Below are 25,600 nucleotides of genomic sequence, written 5' to 3' on the forward strand. Positions count from 1 at the left end.
TTAGGAAAAGCTATAACTATCATATCGAACCAGATTTCAACAGACACATAAAGTTCCTGTTTAAAATACATTTAAGTTTAAAAGTAAGTTTAAAAGAAAAACAAATGGATAAGGCAAAAGCTGTTGAAGGTGGTGCCTGAATGACCAAAATTTGGAAGATGCTGAAGGCTAAAGAGTTTACCAAAATGACCAACCATGACCCTCCCCTTCTCTCTAACACAAAACACAACCAGTTCCCTAAATCTTTAAGCTGCCCTTGGCCCAGTTCAGGAGCAAGGTACCCTCAAAATGGCAAAATCGTGAGCTCCGCTCAGAAGCTGCCTATGAGTAGTGCACAGTGTACTCATAACTCAGTTCTCAGAATGGTTCTGAACGACCCTTTTTAGCCTCATGTCCCCCAACAGCCTTTCTTTCCTCTTCTCTTCCACCAACTCTCTTTCCTAATTCAGTTTTCCTTCCCATTCTTTTATCTCACTCGACACAGCTCAGAGAGCAAAACATTCCTAACTTTAGACCTAATCAATGAATACAGTACAGTTGAGATAATTCAGACAGAAATATAATCATTTATCTGCTTGTATGCACCACATACATCTGCAGCAGTTCAAATGGCATTATGCTAAGGCCAAGTCAAATAACGTAAAAAGGATTTAACAAACTGCCTGAATTCCAATTATCTTAAGTAGGTCCACACAGAGCAACAATAAGCCTAAAGTTATTTTGCTTTAATTCTGGTTCCAACAATCCATTGCAGATACTATGACTGCTGACACACAGCGATTTTGTGTGAAATGCTCTTCACATATTTAATAACTTCACGTGGCAAAACAGTACTAAGAGTTACTCTCACAATATCTCAGCATAAATATCTAGAGACAGAAATAAACCTGAATCTCCTAAGGCGTAAACCAAAGTTCTCTCCTTTAGCCAAATGTTTAACATTCAATAACATTAAAAGTTTCCATTTTTGTCGTCCTTACACAAAGAAAGCACAGAAAGCGTATGCCGAGAAGGAAAAGAATTGAAAACTATACCAGCACGTTGGTTTTCAAAAATGAAGTGGGCTTCCAAATAGTCTGAGGTGATTTATAAATGAAACACACAGTAGTACAAAAGTTCTTTCAGTTCCTCTGGTTTCAGAAATATAGAAAGTATAAAGATGGAAGTAAGAAATCACCCTATAGAAAGTAAACCATGTCCCAAATTAAGATGGATTAAAAAAACCCTTAAAATATGTGCCAAGTCTAAGGAACACAGCACTAATTAACATTATGGGCATGGAGTTGGGCAGACATGTGTATAAGTTGTCTACTAGTTTTGATCAACTGACTTCAGCTCTCAGAACCCCCATTCTCTCATTCATAAAATGGTCCCAACTTCCTGGGGCAAATAAATATTATATAATGCACTTAGCATAGAACCTGACATGAAATAAGAGCTCCATAAATATTTGTTATTTTTAACAAAAAGGAAGACATTTCAGACATGCAGGATAATATTAACCTACCCATAAAATATTTTATTTGAAAAAAATTAAATATCATAAGTAAAAGAATGAGAACTAGAGATACCAATTGACTAGGGCAAGGTCATGCCACATGTTAAGAGATTTAGCTGAAACTAGAACTCAAGGCTCCCGATTCTTTCAGGCATCATTCATAGTAAGCTCAACGCTCATTGGAAAGGAAAGCATATGATCCTTGACATATTTCAAAAATTTGTTGGGGGTTTTGCCCCCAAAGAAAAGTATAAACATTAAATGAACTATTAATCGACTTTGATTGCTTTCCAAGGCCAGTGAATTATTCTCGGTGTACAAAACGTGACTGCTTATTACTGTATTCTTTGGAAAGAAAGGCACAACGATACAGTAAGTGCTGGGAAAAACAATCTCTGGCTGGGGAGCTATTTCCAGTAACAGGTTTATATCGTGGAAAGAGTGCAAGAGTACTTGGAGGATATCTACTGCCATTGCCAGAGATGATGATTTCACTTCAGTCCAGGGTCTGGTCTTGGCTCAGACTATCATCTCAGCTGATCATCCTAGGAGATGGAAGCTGATGTTATGATAATAAAACTAAATTCCTCCTCCCTCAGCATATATAAAGCCAGAATGTCAGTGCATTCATTTTTCAGAAATACAACGATCAAGAAGACTGGGAAATATTTTCTGGCTTCATTAGAAAAATACACAGGAAGCAGAAGTATTAGATAATTGCCTGGTGTATAAGGAATCAGAACAAAGGCAGTGGAAGGGCCCTGGGCTTGGAGCAATTCAAACGGTCAAGAATACCACCATATTGTACTTGAATGGAGTCTCCGGTGTCAGCCCCTGTCACAAATGCCCCTGGGATACCACTAAAAATAAATGCTAAAAAATGAATTGTAATAGGGTGATTGCAGCCATGAAATTAAAAGACACGTACTCCTTGGAAGGAAAGTTATGACCAACCTGCTGCTGCTGCTGCTAAGTCACTCCAGTCGTGTCTGACTCTGTGTGACCCCATAGACGGCAGCCCACCAGGCTCCCCCGTCCCTGGGATTCTCCAGGCAGGAACACTAGATAGCATATTAAAAAGCAGAGACATTACTTTGCCAACAAAGGTCCATCTAGTCAAGGCTATGGTTTTTCCAGTAGTCATGTACGGATGTGAGAGTTGGACTGTGAAGAAAGCTGAGCACTGAAGAATTGATGCTTTTGAACTGTGGTGTTGGAGAAGACTCTTGAGAGTCCCTTGGACTGCAAGGAGATCCAACCAGTCTATCCTAAAGGAGATCAGTCCTGGGTGTTCTTTGGAAGGAATGATGCTAAAGCTGAAACTCCAGTACTTTGGCCACCTCATGCGAAGAGCTGACTCACTGGAAAAGACTCTGATGCTGGGAGGGATTGGGGGCAGGAGGAGAAGGGGATGACAGAGGAAGAGATGGCTGGATGGCATCACTGACTCAATGGACGTGAATCTGAGTGAACTCTGGGACTTGGTGATGGACAGGGAGGCCTGGTGTGCCATGGTTCATAGGGTCGCAGAGTTGGACACGACTGAGGGACTGAACTGCACTGAATGCTACTTAGGAAAGAAGAGTGAAACGTGCACCACCAACCCCTCCCCAGAGCTCCTGCACCACCTCCACTAAGTTCATCTCAACAGTAACCATTCTAGTGTGCCCAACCCAATGGACAGGCCCAATAGTTAATACTGTGTTGGCCAAAAGTTCGTTTGGGTTGTCCTGTAATCCAAACAAACTTTTTGGCCAACCAAATATACGTCTAGGACAGCTGACCCTCCCACACTAGAACTGGAGGTGCCCTTATTGATGAAGGGCTAAAACAGTCTAGGAAACAGACAACTGAATGCCCCTGACATTGTACCCTATGCCCTGGTAAACACGTAGATCTTGCAGAAGTTTGCAGCTACAGTTCCTTTTTCTTCATGCTTCCACTGAAACCCAAGTTCCCTTCCTGCTTAGGCGTCCAGTCAGGTTTTAGGCAAACCAATGGTCTGAGAGCACTAATATCTCCCAGCAGAGCTATATATTTCCTTCTCTGATCTATTTTAGGATTTGACTCTCAAAGAAACCTATTTCCAAGTATTTGAGAAACATCTTGCCGTGGTCTCACACATACTACTGCACCATTTCCATATGTTTTAAGTAGAATATACATATATATTTAAAGTTCTCCTCGCTTTTCTATTTCAATTTTATTAAATGCATCATTAGGATAATTTTAAAAATTATTTTTCCTCAATATCAAAATAAAACCTTATAGGTCCTTGGTAGACTTTTGTAGTGAAATAAATCTAACATTATTCTTAAATATATCAAATGCTAAGAAAACATATGGTTTTGGTACCATACAATCATTCCCTAAAATTATACTCCCTGATGTGTAAAGCCTATGGACTCAGCCAAAAAAGAAAAATTTAAAAACCAAGCACTCTTAATCAAAATGAAAGTTCTTTTTTTAACTGATGGCTTACTGTTTCCTTATTTAAGGGTGAAATGAAATATATCTCCCCCAAAAGTCATTTCCAAACAAAAGTCCACAATATGAAATTATAACATATGGAACCCCAAGAATTTACACAAACTGCTGAGGGAGTAATCATAAACCTGAACCCACAGAGCAAAACCACACTCTGTATAATAATGGTGTTAAGGCGCGCGCCTGGATTAAAAAAAATAATAATAAAATAATGGTGTTCACCCCCTTCACACTCAATGCTGGAGAAACTTTAGGTTAGGTCTGTAAGTTAAGTGCAGCCCTGCACAGTGAAAGACAATTTCCACATGTCTCTAGGAAAGTTGTTTAGAAGATTCCACATTTTCTCATTCTACATTTTCTCTGAAGTTCATGTCTTTGCAACATCAACAACAGTAACTGTATAACTTCTTTATATAAGAAGGAGAATTAAGCTGGATTATATTTTTAAATGATCATACATATTTTCTGGCGTCAAATCTGAAATCTCCATCTCGCATGCACCGCAGACTTTTGTTTGAGTAATTTAGTGGCTATCAAACTGAAGGTATATTCAGGCGGAGAGTTTTGCCTGCTACGCATTCCTACAAAACTAAAAACCATTAAGATTCTGTTTTTTGAGAGAGTGGTTGTCCTACAGAAAGCAGAGAGGAAGTAAAATTTTCATGGAGGCAAAGAGAGAACAGGATAGAGTAGGGGGAGAGAAGTATCTACAAAGTCACTGATGAGACTACTAGAGTACTGAATTTTACCTGCAAAAATGCTCAAAGAGAAAATGAAATGGTTTTATACTCTCTAAGACAAGCTATAAGTAAATTCTAGTTTATCTACCAGTGTAACAGTTGGATATCTTCTGATTGGTACTTGTTACAGTTTTCATGGATTTTCTTAATGATGACATGGGACGACAATATCCTATTTTCAGAATTTTTTATTCTTACATTATTTTCAGAATAATCTAATGCTGAGTATGAAAGTGAAAGTCGCTCAGTCATGTCCAACTCTTTGTGACACCATGGACTATACAGTCCATGGAATCTCCAGGCCAGAATACTGGAGTGGGTAGCCTTTCCCTTCTCCAGGGGATCTTCCCAACTCAGGAATCGAACCCAGGTCTCCTGCATTGCAGGTGGATTCTCTACCAGATGAATCACCAGGGAAGCCCAAGAATACCGAAGTGGGTGGCCTATCCCTTCTTCAGCAGATCTTAGTGTAATTAAGTGTATTTCTTTTTTGATTCTGAATCTTTTAAAAAGTGGTAGCTTATGTATTTTAAGTTTTCCACTGTATTGTTTTCCAGAATTGGAATACCAATTCCCTACCTATACTGGGACTAAGACTTTCTTGTATTTATTCATTAATTCAGCTATGTATTGAGCAGCCATAAACCTAGAAACTATATCAGACATGAGGCTACAAGGTAAAATTTCTCCCTTAGTCCAAAGCAATTTATTTAACTTATTGTACCTGGCCCCAAAGAAAATCAGCAATCCTTTTTGTGTTCAAAATTTTTCGTAATCAAAGATTTTTCTAGAAGAGTCTCAAAAACTAGCTTTGACTTTCTCAGCAATAGCTTTAAACATGAAAACACTATTTTCTGGCATAACTGACTAAAAGCATAAAGCATGTAAAGAAGATGAATAAAGATAATGAAGCCAAGAGCTAAATATAACCTCATACAGTTTCAAATAACAGTTAATTTAAACCAGGAGATGTCCATGAAAACTGAAGGAAAAATTTTCTTCCTGCCACAGATTCATAAGGGCAGACTGGTGAGGCAGTTAAGAAGGCTGGCCCAGGGGTCAGAGTGGCTTTTTTCACCACTGTGTGACTGTGGGCAAGCTAAACCAATTCCCTTACTTAAAATGAAGAGGACAATGGTATTTGTCTCACAGGCTGGTTGGGAGATTAAATGACATAACACCTAGAAAGCAATGAACACTTTCTGGTAAGGGTTCCCCCAAAACGCTAGTTCTCATCATTCACCTCAGAACCCGATTAGTGACTGAGGGCACAAGCAGGAGCCAGACTTAAGAATCTGAATCCCCGCACCACCACATCCTTAGCGATGTTCCTGTTTCCTCCTCTGTAAAATGGATAAAATGACACATTCCTCACAGGGTTTCTGTGATCTTAAATTAGCTTCAAGCATTAAAAGGGCCACTGGGATTTAGAAAGTGTTCAACAAATGCTAGCAGTTGTCATCATCTTGTCAATAGGAACACCAAGGTTAGTCCACAGGAGAGAAAGCGCGCCATGACACCAGGAGGAAGTGCTCACAAACCATCCCTCACAGAAGGTTATTTTAAAAATAGGTACAATGCACCATGTATTCATAACCTTGTAGAGTCTTCAAAAGCCTACAAATACCAAATATTTTGACAAATATAAAGTACCTGATGCCAAGAAGTTGGGCTTTCTTCCTGCTCAATGGCTCATTTATAACTTTGAGGCTACACATTTCAAGTAACTGAACACATGTGAGGAGAAAAGAAGTTTCTACATTTAATACTATTTCTTTGGCAACCAAATTTTATACAGAGAGATAAAGCTTACTGATAAACCATTCTGATTGTACATGTGCTCACCCAGTCAGAAAAATATCCTAAACAGAGAAACAACAGTCTTGAAGTTTAAAGATGAAAAACTTACTTCTGAACTTAAAATTTTTAAATCTTACGTTTGATTGAAATACATTTTCTACTTCCCATGAAAGTGAAAGAAAGTGAAGTCGCTCAGTCGTGTCCGACTCTTTGCAACCCCATGGACTGTAGCCCACCAGGCTCCTCTGTCCATGGGATTTTCCAGCAATAGTACTGGAGTGGGCTGCCATTTCCTTCTCCAGGAGATCTTCCCAACCCAGGGATTGAACCCAGGTCTCCCACATTGAAGGCAGAAGCTTTACTGTCTGAGCCACCAGGGAAGTCATAAATGGTATTATATATTAATTTTCAGTTAACAATGTAATTCTTTGAATTTGTGGACATAAGTATCTTTAATTCTGTAACCAAATCTCCTCCTTTGATTTTTGAGATATATGACTTCTTTTCTTAGCACCTGTGATGGTTACTTTTATGTGTCAACCTGACTGCAGCCATACAGTGCTCAGATATTTGATGAAATGTTATTTCTGGTTGTGTCTGTGAAAGGTTTCCTGAAGAGATTAGCATTAGAAGTGGGAGACTGAGTAAAGCAGATTGCTGTTTCAAATGTAGGTGAGTCTTGTTCAATTCACTAAGGATCTGAATAGAGCAAAAAGGCAGAGGAAGGGAGAAATCCCCTCTTCCTTCCCTTTCTCTCTGCCTTACTGATGAGCACGGACATCATCTCCTCCTGCCCTTAGACTGGGACTTACACCGTCAACCTTTCCTGGGTTCTAGCTTGCAGACAATCAGCTTCCATAGCTGCATGAGTTCCATGAGTCAATTCTTCTGCCTCAACATCAACTTCCAGGCTACCCTCCCTCCTTTCCACCTCTTTCCTGACTCCAATCAATACCACATACTTGGAGGTCAATGCCTGTATTTTTCTAGCCCAGTATCTGCAAACTTCTGTGGGATAAGTCATGACAACAATTATATATTTTTCAGGCAAAGTACCACAAAATACATTGAACTTCTCATACATAATCTACTCTGGTTCATTCATTTACCTATCTACCTAAAACTATGCATATTTAGAATATGTTCTTATATCATCTCCTTCAGCATTAGGTCCTATAAATTTACCCTCTAATGATAATGATTCTAGGAAGCACTAATACCATGTTCAAAGCCCTACCTAGCTATGCAGGAAAGGGTTAACTCAAATCCTACACATTTCTAAGAAAGGACTGGCCCATGTCTGGTTCATGGGAGATGAGTTCTGAGTTCTCATTATATTCTATGTGATAAGAGGATTTTTGGGTGCCTGAGGCCTTGGGCCATGTGGTACTATTAATATCGGACAGTTTATAGTCACAATGGGATTCACAATGAACTGTCTTTGCTCTGGGGGACCAGAATCTGAATAGCTAAAGTCAGTCATGCAGGTATTACAAGCTTCCACGACTGAACCCCAATAAAATCCCTGAACGCCAAGGCTCAAGTGAGCTCCCCTGGCTGGCAACTCTGTGTGGGTGTTGTCACATATTCTTGCCAGGAGTGGAACTTCATTAGCAGAGGACATCAGAAGCCTGCGCCCGGTTCCTCCCAGACTCCACCCCGTGCACCTTTTCTCTTCGCTGATTTCACTCTCTATCCTTTGGCTGCGTTAAACTATAACCACAATTTTAACAGCTTTTTGAGTCCTTCTAATGAATCACTGAGCCCAACTGTGGTCTTGGGGAATTCCCTGACCTCCTTTTTAGTTCAATGATCTAAATTTCTGTTAGAATTCTGAGAGTCGAAAATGTCATACTTTTCACCAACTCCTTCTCCTTACTCAACTTCTGATATTGTTCCATTTTAAACCCCCCAAAATGATTGTGTCGAAGGATGTTGCCGTTGAAGTAAAGGACGCAGCAGAATACTGGACTTAGTATCAAATGGCTTAAAAGCTTTAGATATTGTCTAAAAATGAAATACATAATATTAGGTGGAAAAGCTTAGAAGACTTTCACTAGGAAGTAATTTGCTGGCACTAAACATACCATTCCAGTTCATTTGTTTAAAATTAAAATGTCACTTATTGGATGGTACGTATGGAGTGATGCTTTTAACACACAGTTCTTTTTCATCTCTTACTTATATTTAAGCATTCTTCCATTTTTTAATCTTCTACTTTTTTTTTTTTTTTGCTGTCTTCACATTCTCAAACTTTTTTATGTGTACTTTTGTTCTCATCCTCATTTTTGTCTCACGGATCATAGTTCCTTGGCATTAAAATCCCTGAGTACTTTCCAAATGTCCTCCTATGAATCATAATCAAAACTCAGAATACCACAGACTTGGTTTGTAGAACAAAGATACAGAGATGTAATTAACCCAAAGACGTAGGCACTGCTGTCTCAGACTTCCCCATCTCAGCCTCAGTTACTGGCAATCAATCCTGCCAGAAATTCAGGCCCAAACTCCCTTCCTTCCCTTCCCCGCTTTGTCTCCATATTCAAACCATCAGCAAATTCTGTTGGCTCCATTCTCAAAATACATGCAGAATCCAGCCACTTTCGCCACCACCGTAACAGCCTAAGCCACATCATGTCTTGCCCAAATTACTGCAATAGCTGCCAAACTAGTCTCCCTGTCTTCGCCCTCACCTCCAGTGGTCATTCTCGACACAGGGGCCAGAGCTGACCTGTTCAACCATAACGCAGATTATGTCACCACTCTGGTTAATACCCTCCAAAGGTTTCCCATCTCATGTACCAACATGCGTGCTTGCTCAGTCGTGCAGGTCATGTCTGACTCTTCAAGAACCCGTGGATTGTAGTCTGCCAGGCTCCTGTGGCTGTGGGATTTGCCAGGAAAGAATACTGGAGTGGGCTGTCATTTCCTCCTACAGGGGGTCTGCCTGACCCAGGGATTGAACTTGCATCTCCCAGGTCTCCTCCATTGGCAGGAGGATTCCCTACCACTGCCTCACCTGGGAAGTCCCAAAGTACCACCAATAGCTCTCAAGTCATTATGTGGACCGGTTGTGGAGTCTCCACATCCTACAACTCTCCCCCTCTTTTCCCTCCCAGTCAGATGGTCTCTCTATCCTTATACACATGTGGGCACTCCCTTCCCAGTGCCTGTGAGTTTGTTCCTCCCCCAGACATCTGCGTGGCTTGCTCCCTCACTTCCTTTAAGTATTTGCTCAAATGTCACTTTCTCAGTGAGGCCAGATGTGACCATCTCATCTAAGTTACATCCTTACAACATTTAACCACCATCACTCCCTAAACTCCCTTCTGGGTTTTATTTTCCTTCATGGCACTTATAACTCTCTAATTACTATACAACCTACTGATTTTGTGTGTGTGCCTGGCTTCCCCCTCTAGAATGTAAGCTCCATGAGGGCACTTTGCTTTTTTGCTATATCCCTACCACCTAAGCATGCCCAGCACTTAAACAGAGAATATTTATGGAATTGATGAATTTAATGAACATGTTTAAGATACAAAGCTTTAAATACTCAGAGATAACTAAACACATAGTTAGATAACTATGTAAATACAACTACATAAAAAGAAGAAATAAAGATCTTTTGAGTATAACTTTTGGAGGTAAAATGTATTATAATGCCTGAACTTTAGAAGACTGCTGAGTGTGATTATTAATGACAGAGTTGACTGAGAGCTGCCCTCTGCCCAGCGCCCTTCCAACCCTCACTCAGGCAAAGCCCCACGTATACCCTTGACTGTGGTTGGCTCCTGTACCCCCAAGCCCACCATGTCCTGGTCACCGTGCCTGGCCTGCTTCTGACCACAGTCCACTCCCTGAGGATTCCCTGCTGTTTCCCAACATTCTACGAGTGGTTTTCATGGGTTTCCTGAGAGTTTTCTCCTAAATGTCACCTCAAAATTTTCAGCCCTTTTTGCATGGGATTAGACATTCTGCTCCTCCCCTTTCTCCAAGCTCAGACCAGCCAGGCCTCCTTCATGCAGGATGACTGCATATGCTAAGACTTTCACTGAGGATCTTCTGTTCTGAAATTTACATTTCAGATTTAAATTTCCTTCATGTCCCTTCTTTTAACCACATTCCCAAAGATTATCATCATAATGTAATGGTTTGTTATAAAGGTTTTATTATTGCTATTAGTTGTATATTTTATTTTAAATTGGAGGATAATTGCTCCATAATGTGTGTTGGTTTCTGCCCCACAACAATGTGAATGAACATTAAGTATATATATATATATATATATATTCTTTTCCTCTTGAGTCTCCCTTCCACCCCACCCCTCTAGGTCATCATAGAGCACCAGGCTGAGCTCCCTGTGCTATACAGCAGCTTCCCACTGGCTATCTATTTCACACATGACAGTGTATATATGTCGATGCTACTGGAAATTAAAAAAAAAAATCCTCTGTACTGCCAACATTTCTTTTATGCAGAGATGTCAAAGAATAAGGGTGCTTTCTAATTAATTATTCTTCCTTTCACACTACATTATTCCTATTATTTTGTGCTAAAAACTTCTTGTGACAGTTTTTATAGTTCGGTCTATAAAACATTACTAGTCAAGAAACAATTTTCGAGGCGATACGTTACTAGACAGTGGAGACCATGCATGCTGTGAAGAATAAGACAATTTCTGAATTGATGGTGACAGATTCACAGGCCAAAACACATTTTCCTGCCAGAAATAGCCCAACTCAGAGCGTGAAACTGCCAGATATTTAATGTTTGTGTCTGTATGTTCCAGGTCATGAACATTTAACTTGGTGTCTATATCCTCATATCGGTGAATTTACTGCATTTTTTTCTGACTTTGGCATTCTATTCTGGTAGTGGTAGCCCCATTCTTTGTATCTCTTAAACTAGGAGTAACACCTCTCATATCCACCCTACTCATTTCACCCTGTCTCTGCTCATGGCCAGATTCTACCTAGCTATTTCTTTTGGTCAGACCTGAAGGAATTCTCTTCATCCATGCTGGAGAAAACTCCTCTTGTACCGATTTTATTTCTTAGACCTTCTTCTCATGTTCTGTCCTACATGAATGTGGAGACTAGACCATTTGCCAAGTCAATTCCTGAGTTAAACGGGCAGAGATGACACTTAAGATGCTCCAAATGACAGATTCTGTGAAGTAATTTTGACTCTTTCAGCGATACATCCTCTATTGTGCTCTCCATGGAGGCTGAAAGCCATTCTCCCCAACCCACAAGCAAGATGGGAACCAGCTTCTTCCGTTCCTAGAGCCACCTTAGTTTTCTCAGTGACTCGTCAGGGGTGACTCTCCTGGCGCCTTCATCTCTTGCAATCATTATTTGTCTCTGTACTCTTTTTAATCTTCATGGGTCATTTGCATTGTTTTGGAATACTTCTCAACCTCTCAGTGATTTGGGAAACTCAACACTAAAAACCTGTGTGCACGCATGTGTAGTCGTGTCCGACTCTTTGCAACACAATGGACTGTAGTCCCCCAGGCTCCTCTGTCCATGGGACTGTCCAGGCAAGAATACTGGAGTGGGTTGCCATTCCCTTCTCCAAGGGATCTTCCCAACCCAGGGATCAAACCCACATCTCTTACATCTCCTGCATTGGCAGGCAGATTCTTTACCATTAGCACCACCTGGGAAGCCCAGAGGCATCAATTTCTATCTTACCTCACAGCTGCATATCTACTCACTTACTCATTTTCAATTAACTCCTCAGCAAAATCCTTATTCTGAAACATTAGATTTTTGCCTCTTTTCAGAAGTATTCAATTCTTCCTTTATCACCTATATTTGGGGACAGTAACATATCATCCAAATTTACAGAGAAAATTGAAATTATCCAGGTGGCTCAGAGGTTAAAGCGTCTGCCTGCAGTGTGGGAGACCTGGGTTCAATTCCTGGGTCAGGAAGATCCCCTGGAGAAGGAAATGGCAACCCACTCCAGTATTCTTGCCTGGAGAATCCCATGGACACAGGAGCCTGGTGGGCTGCAGTCTACCGGGTTGCAAAGAGTCAGACAAGACTGAGTGACTTCACTTTCAAACTTACCTTAATATCTTTATCTCTAATCCTAAATGGAAAGAAGTCATGGAGAGTGCCATCCTGCAAAGATAGAAGAAAGGTAAAAAGATGTTTTCAGGACTCAGGGAGCACACAAATATCCAAGGCCAACCATGCACAATGTGTCCACTGCTGTTCAGGAAACAGTGCAAGTCCAGACAAAGAGGAGGCAGAAGAGCCATGGATGGCTCATTACTTATTTCCCATATAAAACCACAGAGGCCTCCTCTTTTCTCCAGTCCTTTAGGCATGTCATGGCATAGTGTAGTAGACTCAAAAGGTCTAACTTGAAATCAGTAATGGGTGGGATTGGGTCCTATAAAAATTCCTGTGTTGGAGTTTTAATACCCAACGCCTCAAAATATGACCTTATGTGGAAACAGGGTCCAAATAAACCACAGATATAATTAAGATATGACAATTATAATTAAGTTAAGATGGGCTTACTGGAGTAGGATGGGCTCCTAATCCAATAGGATGGTTATCTTTATAAAAAGGGGCAGTCTGATGACAGAAATGCATAAACAGGGAGAATGCCAGGAGGAGATGCAGCAGGAGATCAGCGTGAAGTGGTCCACAAGCCAAGGACGCTGAAGACGGACAGAAACCACCAGAAGCTGGGAGAAAGGCATGGGGCTGGTGCTCTCGGCCTTGGAAGGAGCCAATCCTGCTGATGCTTGCGTTTTGGACTTCTAGCCTCACAGAACTGCGAGACAATAGATTTCTGCTGTGTGAGCCACTCAAGTGGAGGTACTTTGTTACAGCAGCCCTAATAAACTATACGCAGTCCTAGTCTTACAATGTTCTCGTTCCTAAAATTGTTGTTGTTCGCTAAGTCGTGTCCAACTCTTTGCAACCCCATGGACTGCAGCACTCCAGGCCTCATTCCATTCCTAAAGTAGGGATCGTAATTTTTATTATATCTACATCAAAGGCTGCTATAAACAATAAACATATAGAGTGCTTACCAAATACTAGGAACTATGCTAGGTAGTTCACATGGGTTAACTCATTTAATCCTCACCACAATGCCGTATCACAGAGACTAATATCGTCCCCTTTTCATAGCTGAGGAAACCGAGGCACAGCAGAATAGTAAGGAAGAGAAAAGTGAAAGTGGAAGTCGCTCGTAGTGCCGGACCCTTTGCAACCCCACGGACTGTATAGTCCATGGAATTCTCCAGGCCAGAATACTGGAGTGGGTAGCCTTTCCCTTCTCCAGGGGATCTTCTCAACCCAGAGATTGAACCCAGGTCTCCCACATTGCGGGCAGATTCTTTACCAGTCAAGGTCACACAGAAAGTGAAGGGGCCAAGATATAAACCCATGCAGTCTGACAGTACTACCCATGAAATAGCTATCTTTGCAAACTATCAAGGTCCTTCCAAATTAAATAAATCACCATCATCATAACCACTTTCCTACTCAAGAGCCTCTATTTCCCACAGCAGAAATAACAATTTTCTCCTCCAAGAGCTTCCACAGTCTAGTTCTGGCCCGTCTCTTCAACATTAGCATTCACTTCCTCCCCACACAAACTCTCCCTTCACGCTTAACTGCTCATCCTTGCTTGAGCACGACTCATATTTTATCCTTGATTCCTACTGTTACTCTCTCTGAGGGTTCCCTCTACCTGCTCCACATCAACTTCATACCTTTCTCAAAGAGCACAGTGCTATCTACGAAGCATTCCCTAGCAACTCTGTGCACAAGTGCCCTTCCCTAGGGCCCCATACACGCATTGCTCAATACTCTTTGAGAATTCAGGGAAGATGCCAACCAAGAAAGTGCACCTGCCCTTTTATAAAATGGTAAAACAAAGAAAATATCTACACAAACCACTAAAGAAAAAGGAAGTAAGAAAATTCCCTGACAGCCCAATAGTTAGGACTCTGAGCTGCCGCTGCAGGGACATGGGTCTGATCTCTGGTTGGGGAGCTAAGATCCTTGAGGCCAAAAGAAAAAGAATTATATGAGAATTACAAAGTACTATTGAAATTTTTAGAAATCAATACTTCCAACTGAGTTGAAGAAGGATGGCTGCACCGAGGGGCGTCTGAACTGGGTCTTAAAAAGGGATCAGGAAGAATGTCTATAGCTATCTATCTATAACTATCTTTATCTCCACTAATTAATACACTCAGTACTAATAACATGCACACTGAGTTACTCGAAGATACTTGTTTTCTCCTTTTCTCACATTTATTGTTTCAGTCCTCTCTGAATCCAAAAGGGCTCTGAGACAGACCTCACCTGCTCAGGTATAAGCCGCTGGGAGGTGGGGATCTTAGATCCTCTTAGATCTTCTTTGTCTTTCCTATGGTGTCATGCACAAATGATTACGTGCAACATAGGCCTTCAAAAAGATTTGTGGAAAACAAGGAAAGAATTCATGAAGAAGGTACAGAAGATAGGAGAGAGCCTGTCATGAAAGGAAATAAGGGAATTTGCAGGATTTTTCTAAGAAGTTCTCCTTGACCTGGCGGCTACCCCACTCCTTAGCTCACTCCTCTTCCTGCGCCTTTGCTTAGCTGGTGGCTGTACTTGCAAGGCTTTCTCTCCTCCCCCTTTTGGCATAAAATCCTCTGAGGTGCAGTTCATTTTCCCCTCCTTGCTGAGTATTCTTCGCCCACATAACCCTCACAGACATCTTTCTTCCTGCAATCCTGTTGCAAGGATTTGTCTGTTTAACACTTAATTGTTCTCATAAAGTTTCATACTCAGTTATCCTTCTCTAACCAGACTTTATAGCTCCCGAAGGCTGGAATCCATGTCTTTTTTTTTTTTTGCATGCTGCCCCGCTTCGGCTCCAACCAGACGTCCCCTCAAACATGAAGTACCTGGCAAGTACTTGCTGAATGACTAAATCCTTTCAGTATTTCTATCGCTAAAGTAGAATGTTCTTTCATCTGACTCTCAGGTTCAAAAGTACACTGGAAAAAGTTATATATCAAAGCATTCATTCCTGGTAACACAGATTTATCTTTTCTAAAACTTGCAATCACTGAACCAAACTTCAGTGGCTTCACCAACAAGAAAAAACGGTGTAAGCACACAAAGAAGGGTCTGTTACATAACCACCCGAATACTGCTAGCTCCATTCAACTTCTTTAGGCACAGGATTTATCATTTTATGGCAATTTAGTAGTATAAATACTGCCAACACATTTCTTCCCCAGAAAGAGATATTGAAAGTGGCCCAACTTACCCTAAAACTTGCCAGATTACATTTAACAAGTTGAGGTGAAACTGAATTTTTCAAGTTCCTATAGCAGATACTCAAATACCATTTGTTAATTTGAATTTTATTTAGAATAACTCTATGCAAGTCACAGTAAATCTAAAAACTATTGATGCTGAAAAGCTTGGAACCCTAACAGAGCATGTGATTAACAGGATGAATCCAATCTGAACAATACTGGTTTCCTTAAGAGAAAAAAAGTGGATCTTAAATTTTTACACTAAAGTTTAAGAAATGATAAACTGAACTATTGGATAAAAGTAATAGGTCAATTATTATTCTGCTCTCTATTTCGCCTGGGTTCTCATTAGAACCAACATGCTCTAACTTGTGAAAGACTTACCTTCAAAATAGAGGAAAAAAGAAGAAATCAACCTCATACCTAAGGGTGACAGCCAAAGACACTTTAACTGGTTAACTCAGCAGGCTTTTCAGTGATTCCAAGAAATCAGTTTCCTCTGAGAAAGGTAACTGTGAAAAACATTTCAAAATTGCTTTAAAACTATGGGCTGTAAAACTAAGTGGAAACATTCCATTTCAGCTGCCTAAGACATTGACATTGTTGGGCTCCTGTTCTTGGCACCCCCCAAACCCACTGACCCAATATTGGCTGAGTCTGTTTTCTAACACCTTTAGCAGCATCAGTATGAACATGCTTTTAAGATGATTACATCTTAAGTCCTGCCTGATTTTATTACTGTGAAAAAACACGACCACTGGCCTTAAACCACAAATTAATTCTACTAGAGTCTATTTTCCTGAACAAAAATGAAACAAAGCTCACGTTCTGTTTCTATACATGCCATTCTTTTTAACCAAAAATACTGCTGTTAAGAAGTCTGGAATACAAGCGAGGTTTCCAAGCTCTTTCTGACATGGGCAACCTCTATGTTTTGACCACATGGCTAATGAATGCCCCATACATTCATGTGACCACTGTTGCCAGTCTAGTTCTACTATAAAAAATGGGGTAGAGAAATGTAAAAGATATTACTGAAAGTCCAAATGGAACACCACAATCTGCTGCCAAGCCCTTTTCAAAAAAAGATTTTCTAAAATAAAAAAGAAATGTAGCGGAAAGTGATCCGTTTGAGGAGAAAATAGATTGAGCATAGGGGAGAAGGGCTTTCAGACGCTGTAATGTGTATCTGAATGAAACGCTGAAGCAATCTTATGCATGATCAATATTTAACCAGTTAGCAAATATTAATACTTTGCTCTAGTAAATAAAAATGCTAAGTAGAAACTATAGACAACTATAGACAACTTTATTTCAAACACTAAAACTCACCATATCTTTTACATTCACATAATTAAGTCACTTTTAATTTCCAAGATTTTCAAATCCAGATGAGCAGCAGGATTAAAATTAGAATCCCAGAAGACAAATGCTAACATCCCTCCTGGACAACCTCACTTAAACCTTTCTAAACAGAGAAGAACTCAAAGGCCTCCTTCATAAATCCATTCTAAAGGTTAAAACATTCAGAAAAACTTCCCTGTATTTAGCATAAATCCCTCTTGATGCCTGCTGTAAGTCGATTTCCTCTTCTTTTTCTTCAGGGAAGATGGAAAACAGCTGTTCAACATTCCCTTTCAGGCCCCTTGTTCCTTCCTGCCAGGCCCATTTCCCCCTTGGGAGAAGTGTAAACACTGCAGGTGATTCCTAAATCCAGCTGGCCCCTACCCGATTATCCAAGGGGCTGGTGAGCCCGGCCCCATGCGAGCCTCCTAGGATGCTGTCATCCAACTGCCAAGGCCCCAAGAAGAGGCCTTCTTTACCAGAATTTGTGGAATTCCAGAAATCCTTCACTTAGAGTCTGTCTTCAGATATAGTCAAGACAACAAAAATAGCGCTGTGTCAAGAAGAAAAGCTGACAGTCACAACTGTAAAGAAGGTAAGCAGTGTTCACTACCACTCTACCTGGTGTCAGGGTGTTGAGTGCACCCTGGCATGAAACATTTTTAAACTACTTGGTGATTTTTATCATGCAATTCTTGAGTTCCTTTGTCACTGACGCAACTTTCTGGATGTAAGCTTACTTTAGAAATGCAATAACCCTTTCAATACTCCAAGGTACAGAACTACTCTAAATGAAGATGTTAATATGTAGCCTTTTATTTCTTTTTCTTTTTTTTCACTTTTTAAAATATGTTTATTCGAAATAAATGAGCATTGTTCACAGCTCTTCTCTGCTCCTTTTTTCCTGCTACCGCTGTTTCCTTTGCATTCTGTCCTGTTTTTTTTTTCATAATGGGTATTTAGAGGGATGACAATTTTTCTCCCCCCCACCTGCCAAAGATCCCTACAGCCATCTCATACAAATGCAGATGATCAAATTCTAATGAAAAGTGACTTTAGCATGGATTTCCAATCCCTAAGAAGTAGAGACAGCACAGTCTGAAGAAGAGGATATGACAGTAAAATGTATGCAAAGATAAGGAAGGGCACTTTTGGTTTCCGGAACAGAACAGACTTGTTCAAGAGGCCCATGGCCCTCAGCCAATTACCATGCTCCATTTGATCTTTCTGCTAGGGAGGACTGTCGCTTCATCTAGGACATCACCGGCATCCCCTGGTTCACCAACTGTGCTCCCAGTCTATTTTTTTAAATTAGTAATCTCTACCAGGTTCACAACGCAATCTGCTGATCACTACATTTTACACTAATGCTGTTAACTCCCACTTCAAGAATTGCTAACAAATATCCCCATTTTTCTCACAATAGTCATTAGACTCCAACAGTAAAGCCAGTACATTGCCTGTGTACTTTATCAATAAAAATATTATAGACCCACAGCTTGGTGAGGCCACTTCCTTTACAAATTCTTTTTAAGAGTTATGAAATGCTGAGTCAGCTTTGTTGTGGTATAACATCTGCATGCATTAAATCCCTTTTCCTTAGTAGCTAAGTTTGTTACACATGAGAAAAATGCAAAAACCTTAATTTAATCAACAAATTTACAACCCTATGGCATCTGTATATGAAATGAATATTTCAAATGCAAAGATTTAAATGACAGCTTTTTAAATGACTGTGGACCTACTCAATTTCTACTGAATGATCATGTACAATAAACACACAGGGAATTTTACTATGATAATCCTAATATTTTCCACTAATTAAGTAGAGAGGCCCTATTAATTCCATAAATAATACCAAAAATATTTTTCACATGTGGACACATACATACACTCAGTTGCAAATTCTCTCTGTCTAGAGCAAAGCAGATGGATGCAGTCTACAATGGATACACGACATATGCATAACTGAGAGTTAGCTACACACATGTGTTTTGTTATATTTTTAAAAACACAACTACACTTACCTAATGGTTATAAGTATTCTCAAATAAAAAGTGCCCAAACAAATCATGCTATTACCAGGATGTTTATAGCTTCTACATATTATTAAAGAGGCAAATTCTGTTCTTTCAGAAATTGTTTACTAACATTTGATGACAACACTTACCAAGATCATGTTTATGGACTACCCCAAGGGAGTTGGAACAAATAGAAGGAAATCCAGTGGTAATGTTAAAGCACATTAAAATTCATAGTGTTATCTGGAATTAAGGACAGAACTCCATTCAAGAAATAAACAGATGGAACTTGCCTGGTGGTCCAGTGGTTAAGACACCACGCTTCCAAAGCCAAGGGGTGCAGGTTCCATCCCTGGTCTGGGAACTAAGATCCCACATGCTGTGTAGCATGACAGGGTGGCGTGGGGTGGGGTGGGGTGGGGGTGGGAAAGCAATCATTCTCCAATAAAAATTAATTTAAAAAAAAGCAATTGTACTCCAAACAAATTAATTTTAAAAAATTAAAAAAAAAAAACAAAAAACACAGATGGTCTCAACCATCATTTCTTCTTTTTCCAAAGTAAAATCATTCCCTTTTCTTTTCTGTGGTATTTAACAGACTCTCTAAACACTCGGCCTCCTGCAGGTTTATACTCTTCTGGGCCTCTGACAGAGGATCTGAAACCCATAGCCTTGATAGGCTGGAGCTTGCTGAGACATGCAGACGGAAGCAACACAGCTGGTAAAACACCCCAAAACCTGAAGCCAGCAGATGAGGGCTGAGCAACGAGCACAGGGCTCTGTGGGCATCAGAAGGGGCCCCAGGATGGAACCCTGATGAGGATGATAAGAGATAAGCAGAGCGAAAGAGGGTGCTGTGGGAAGAGGGCCCCAAAACAGCTAGTTTACAGAAGCCTGGAAAACACACAAGCGAGCATTCCAGGGAGCTGACGAATCATGGACAGTAATGAGTAGTAAATGGGATAATAAATTAGATCTGTAGAAAATGAAATGTAAGAGTCTTTAATAACATGGATGTGGAATCATAAAGGAGAAAAGTAGAATGAAATATGCCATTTAGGTTAATCTCATATGTAAAATAGGCCACTAATTACTTGTGAATGACAGACGAGTCTCTTCTTTTCATGGTATTTCCATTTCTACAGCCCTAAACTAAGGATAAGACATCTACTCTATATCATTCTTCATTTCCACTAGGCTAAAAAATGAAAATATTAGAATTCTTTGAAAAAATATTGAATTACTTTCTCATGCTCACGCTCAGTCATGTCTGACTCTTTGCCACCCCATGGACTGTAGCCTACCAAGCTCCTCTGTCCATGGGATTCTCCAGGCAAGAATACTGGATTGGGTAGCCATTTTCTCCTCCAAGGGATCTTCCCCACCCAGGGATCAAACCCACCCTTCCTATGTCTCTTGCATTGCAGGAAGGTTTTTTACTGCTGAGCCATGGGGAAGCCCTAGGCACTTTTAAATAGAAGCATTCGCATAGCTGTATGATCTACCAGGGACTCTTGTTTTCCTTCCATTGTCTAATGCACAGGAATTCATAAGCAAGAATTTATTAACCCTAATGGCTCCTTTTTATCCTGTCCACAACACTACCTTTTAATCTAGTATGATTCTTTCCTGTAATATCTCTCTACCACCCCCTAATCAAACCACTCTTCTACGTGCAAGTAGGAGCTGTGAAACACTAAAGTTAGACGGGTAAGAACCTGGGACTACACTGATTTACTAACATATATAGAAAGATTTTCTTTAAAGAAAAATTACTTCAATTAAAAATATTATCCACTTAATGCAAGGTTTCACTTTTAAAATATATAATTTCCTGTGAGAGTTGGGCATTAGGATCAGTCAGACTTTTTGAAATTCATCCATTTCTAATTACTGCCATCATCAAATAGAAGCATGGATGAGTGCCACTGAAATCTAGGACTTTAAACTCTACTTCCATTCTGCCCTTAATTCATCAGATGAATTTCTCTGGGAAGTAATTTCTTTTTGGTACTCTGAACTTATACACTTGCCTAATTCCCATGTCAGGCACTGACTCTTGGTTTAGATTACACTGTGTCATCCAAATATCCACTGGTAATTTGGTGACCCCCAACAAGTTTTTTTTCTACAAATCAACAAGCATACATGCTAAGTCACTTCAGTCACATCTGACTCTGCGATCCCATGGACTGTAGCCCACCAGGCCCCTCTGTCCATGGGATTCTCCAGGCAAGATACTGGAGTGGACTGACAGGCCCTCTTCCAGGGCATCTTCCCTACCTAGGGACTGAATGCCTGTCTCTCACGTCTCCTGCAATGGCAGGCAGGTCCTTTACCACTAGGGCCACCTGGAAAGCCCACAGATTGCCATGCGTGAAGATAATGTAATTCCAAGATGAGAAAATCCTAAGGCGTTTTATAATATGGTCAAAAGAACTGTCCTGTCCTCTACTTGGAGCCATTCTTTCAGAAGGATTGCTGGGCATGGAATCTCCACCTTACCCACTCCTTCATAATAGTAAAGATCCAGCCCTTCTCAGCAAACAGAATAAAAGTATCCACTACAGTGATGACCTTCCCTCTACAAGAGGGTCTTGATCTCCTCAAAGGCCTGCCACAAACACATTCTAGCATAAAAAAAGTTATTTCTTTTTTTTTTTTAAATTTATGGGGGAAGAAGGTAAAAAAAGGATAAGAACATGTACTATATTTAGGACTCAAACATGCTAATGATATCGGGCCTTCTCACATGGCGCTAATGGTAAAGAACCCCCACCAATGCAGAAGACATGAGAGACACGGGTTCAGTCCCTGGGTGGGAAAGATCCCTGGAGGAGGGCATGGCCAACTACTCCAGTATTCTTGCCTAGAGAACTCCATGGACAGAGGAGCCGGGAGGGATACAGTCCATGTGGTTGCAAAGAGTTGGGTATGACTGAAGCGATTTAGCATGCATGCAAGTAGTATTTAATACACACTGCAACTACAAAATGCTAATCTTTTACTAGTTTCTTTACCCCTTTGGGAAACAAACATTATTGATACAGTAAAACCCCAATCTCAATGCTGTATCTTCCTTTATTCCTTTCCAATCATTTGTTGAAATTGTAATATTGAGTGGAAATCATGTAATTTCTTTCATGGGACAGAGTGTCATCCAAGGCAAGTAGAAATAAATATCAAAATATTCAACTACAAATATTAAGAAATGTATAAACAAATATCTTATTGCTTAATTGCAGAATGTATTTTCATCTATGATCTTAAAATACTTTTTCAGAGATTAAAAGAAACCTTTATAATGAGGTCTTGGGAAGGGCAGTACAACCTCAGTGAAGAACCTTTCCTCCTGGATGACCATCAGATCCCCTCAAGGCAGCACTGTGGGATATTGGACTGGTCAACAAAGCTCACTGAAAACATGTTATTAGCTAATTTGTGGACTAACTTCATAAACCCTAAAGTAGAGAGACACACAAATGTTAGGTATTATGATGGTCCTGACTTCATGTGGCAAACCTAGCTAACTTCTCACACAGTCTTTCGGTAACCAGGCCCGAAACCTCAGAGAGAGGAACTTTAAAAACCTTCCACCCAGCAGGCCCAGGAAGGTGCTAATAATTCCTTCAGTGACAAGGGGTCTATACTGTTTTCTGTTGCAAATTTCCCTTTTGTCCACATTTTCTCTTCTCTATCTTTATAGAACACATCTTACCTGAACATTTTACAAAAGGACACATATCTGTATGGTAACCTTGTAGTACATGATACACAAATACTCAGATAATCCTATATTTTATTTCTTCCATGAATCCTGCAAACAATTTGGGGATCTCATTTTAGAAGTAGTCAGAAAATTCTATAAAATATTGCATATCCTATTTCATTTCATACAGGTTATCATTTATTGCAAAATTAAAAAAAAAAAAAACCTAAAGAAAAGGAAATTCCTGAAAGGTTAAGGTCTATTATGTGAAAAATAAAATACTGGAGGAAAAAACTGTTTTGAAACTATTTCTCAGTGAGAACGTCCGTTCTCAAATTTAATGTCAACTAAACCATGACTCTCTAAAGCATGACTAATGAAAAAATGTTTAAAAGAACCTTATAATATGGAGATCCCTAGAAACTAAAAGTGTCATTTCCTGACCTAAGGAATTCCAAGTAAATGAGGTTCACCTCCTACTTCTAAGCAATGGATTCGGTTTCAGCCTTCAATGCCCGCCAGCCTGAGCAGAGGTTGATGCCTCAAACAAGCGATGAAAATGAGAAAATTCTGAGGTCACAAACGTAGCTTAGATTCCATCCGCGACAGATCCAGAGCCCATGTGGCATTGCTCACAGAGCTTCCCAGCCTGTGAGTCAAGCACGCCCCACCCCCCACCCCACCACCAGGGACTGCCTGGGAGTGAGGTTTACCAACAATTTCTCCAAGTGTCGGTGGAGCCTGGCGGCTTTGGAATCCGGCGTCTAGGGAGGCTCGGGACGTGCTTGCCTGGCTTCCACAGCTGCAGAGGCGGGCTGCTAGCCCCAGGATCGGCACACCCGACCACCACCACCCCAATTAACAGGGAGACGGAGAGAAAGGAGGGCGCGAAACTGTGCCAACCTACCGGGCAGAGGGAAGCCGGAGCCCCCGGCCGTCCGGAAAATCGCGGCTGGGCCGGCCGGACCCGACGCACCGAAAAGTGATCTCCGAGTTCTTACCGTGCGCCCAGCTCTGCGCTGGGCGCCCAAGGGTTGGAGAGGGACTCAAAGCTGCCCCGCCGCCGTGGAAACTCATGGCTCCAGCTTCATGCCTCGCGCGCCCACCAGCCGAGCTGGGCTCGGGCGCGCAGGTCGCGGCGCTTGGCGCCCGGCGGGGGACGTGGCTCTCCGCTTGCCTCCCGCCGGCTCCCGGCCAACGACCCGCCCGAGACTCCGGAAGAAAGTTGCGCGGCGCGGGGTCCAGAGCGACGTCCGCCGCGCGCCGCTGCCCACCACTCGCGCGCCCCTCCGCTTACCGCTCCCCGCCGCGGTTTCGTCCTCTCGGGCGTCGCCTCTCCAGCTTGGGCCCAGGCTCCGGAACCCCTTCCCGGCCCTCTTCTCTCCAAGGCGCCCGGGCCCCCGGCGCCCTCGGAGCCGAACCCTCAGCGCGCCAGCCGCGCCATGGGTGCGGGTGGGCGCCGCGCCACAGGATGCGCCGCTGCAGCCTCGGGCGGCGCTACTGCTAGCCGGGCCGGCGCGGGCGGGTGGGTGTGGGCGAAGGGGAGGAGGGCGGGACGCGGCGGGCGTGAGGCTCGCTGGAGGGAGGAGGAAACCGCAACGTCACCAGAGCCCCGGGCGGCGAGGATGGGAGGGGGGACGGGGACCCCTTCCCGCTGCGGGACCCCGACCTCCAGCCCGCCCCGCTCTCTCGCCCTCCTCCTCCTCCTCTCCGAGGACTCGCGGCTGTCGGCCTTCGCCTCCACTCGGGCCCGAATCCACGCACCCCTACCCTGCCAGGCCTCTTTGGCTTCAACTTGCTCTAGTTTCTAATGACCCCACACGCTTTGGGTTCGACTCCAGAATCGCCCCAACCGCAGGGTACTTTCGGAGGCCTGAGGGGAGGAGCTGATGGATGCTTCAAAACAGCTCCGGGAGAGGAAAACGTGGAAAGAACTTTACCACCGAAGGCTGTTCCCCGCTCCCCGCGCCTTTTCCAAAATTGTTACTCCTCCGTTTCTCCCGGATTCGGTTTTTACTCTCTTCAGAGAGAAGGGAGGAAATCATCTATTTAGAAGCAGTTCTCGCTTTAACCGTTCGAACAAAATACAGTAAATCAAAAGCAGGGAACTCTACAAACGAAACAGATTGTAATCAAAGGTCAAGGGTCAGGAACAGAACATTCGAAATATACAGCTGACAGGAAGAAATTTAATTTACCCTATCTCCTAGCCTGGGTGGACGAGAGAGAGAGACTGTCATCCGAGTTTTTCAGGTGGACGATCTGCAACCTTAGTAGTCACAGTCTTTAGAGAAGTTTCCTGCATTTTCTTGAAGCAGCCACTGCACAGTCTGGTTCAACCTGACCTCAGAAAGGTGTCAGATAAGACCAGAGCCATCACCCCAGGACTAATAACTTCGCCTCCCTCAGTATTGAGTGAAGTGAAGCCGCTCAGTCGTGTCCGACTCTCTGCGACCCCATGGACTGTAGCCTTTTCTGTCCATGGGATCCTCCAGGCAAGAATACTGGCGTGGGTTACCATTTCCTTCTCCAGGGGATCTTCCCGACCCAGGGATCGAACCCGGGTCTCCCTCATTGGAGGCAGACGCTTTAACCTCTGTAATTAAACTACCGAAGCTACAAGGTACAGAAGTGACAGATCTTCATCCATTCGTTAGCCCTAGAGAGGTTTTACCTGAGAGGAGTGTTTTACTCCCTTGCCTCTCCGCTGTT

General features: G+C 41.9%; 1 protein-coding gene across 3 annotated transcripts in view; it reads right to left on the minus strand.

Moving 5' to 3' along the window:
* Positions 1 to 24,422, minus strand: part of DSE (dermatan sulfate epimerase) — a 74,773-nt gene extending 50,351 nt beyond the window's left edge. The window contains exon 1 of one of the 3 annotated variants that reach the window (XM_040238449.1): positions 24,186 to 24,422. The gene's annotated coding sequence lies outside the window, so the exon portion shown is untranslated. Of the gene's footprint in view, positions 1 to 23,795; positions 23,871 to 24,185 lie in introns of those variants that run through there. The other 2 variants (XM_040238451.1, XM_040238450.1) reach the window with 2 other exon arrangements.
* Positions 24,423 to 25,600: the final 1,178 nt, after the last annotated feature.

The sequence above is a fragment of the Oryx dammah genome, unplaced genomic scaffold, assembly GCF_014754425.2.
Source record: "Oryx dammah isolate SB20612 unplaced genomic scaffold, SCBI_Odam_1.1 HiC_scaffold_4, whole genome shotgun sequence".
Classification (NCBI taxonomy): domain Eukaryota; kingdom Metazoa; phylum Chordata; class Mammalia; order Artiodactyla; family Bovidae; genus Oryx; species Oryx dammah.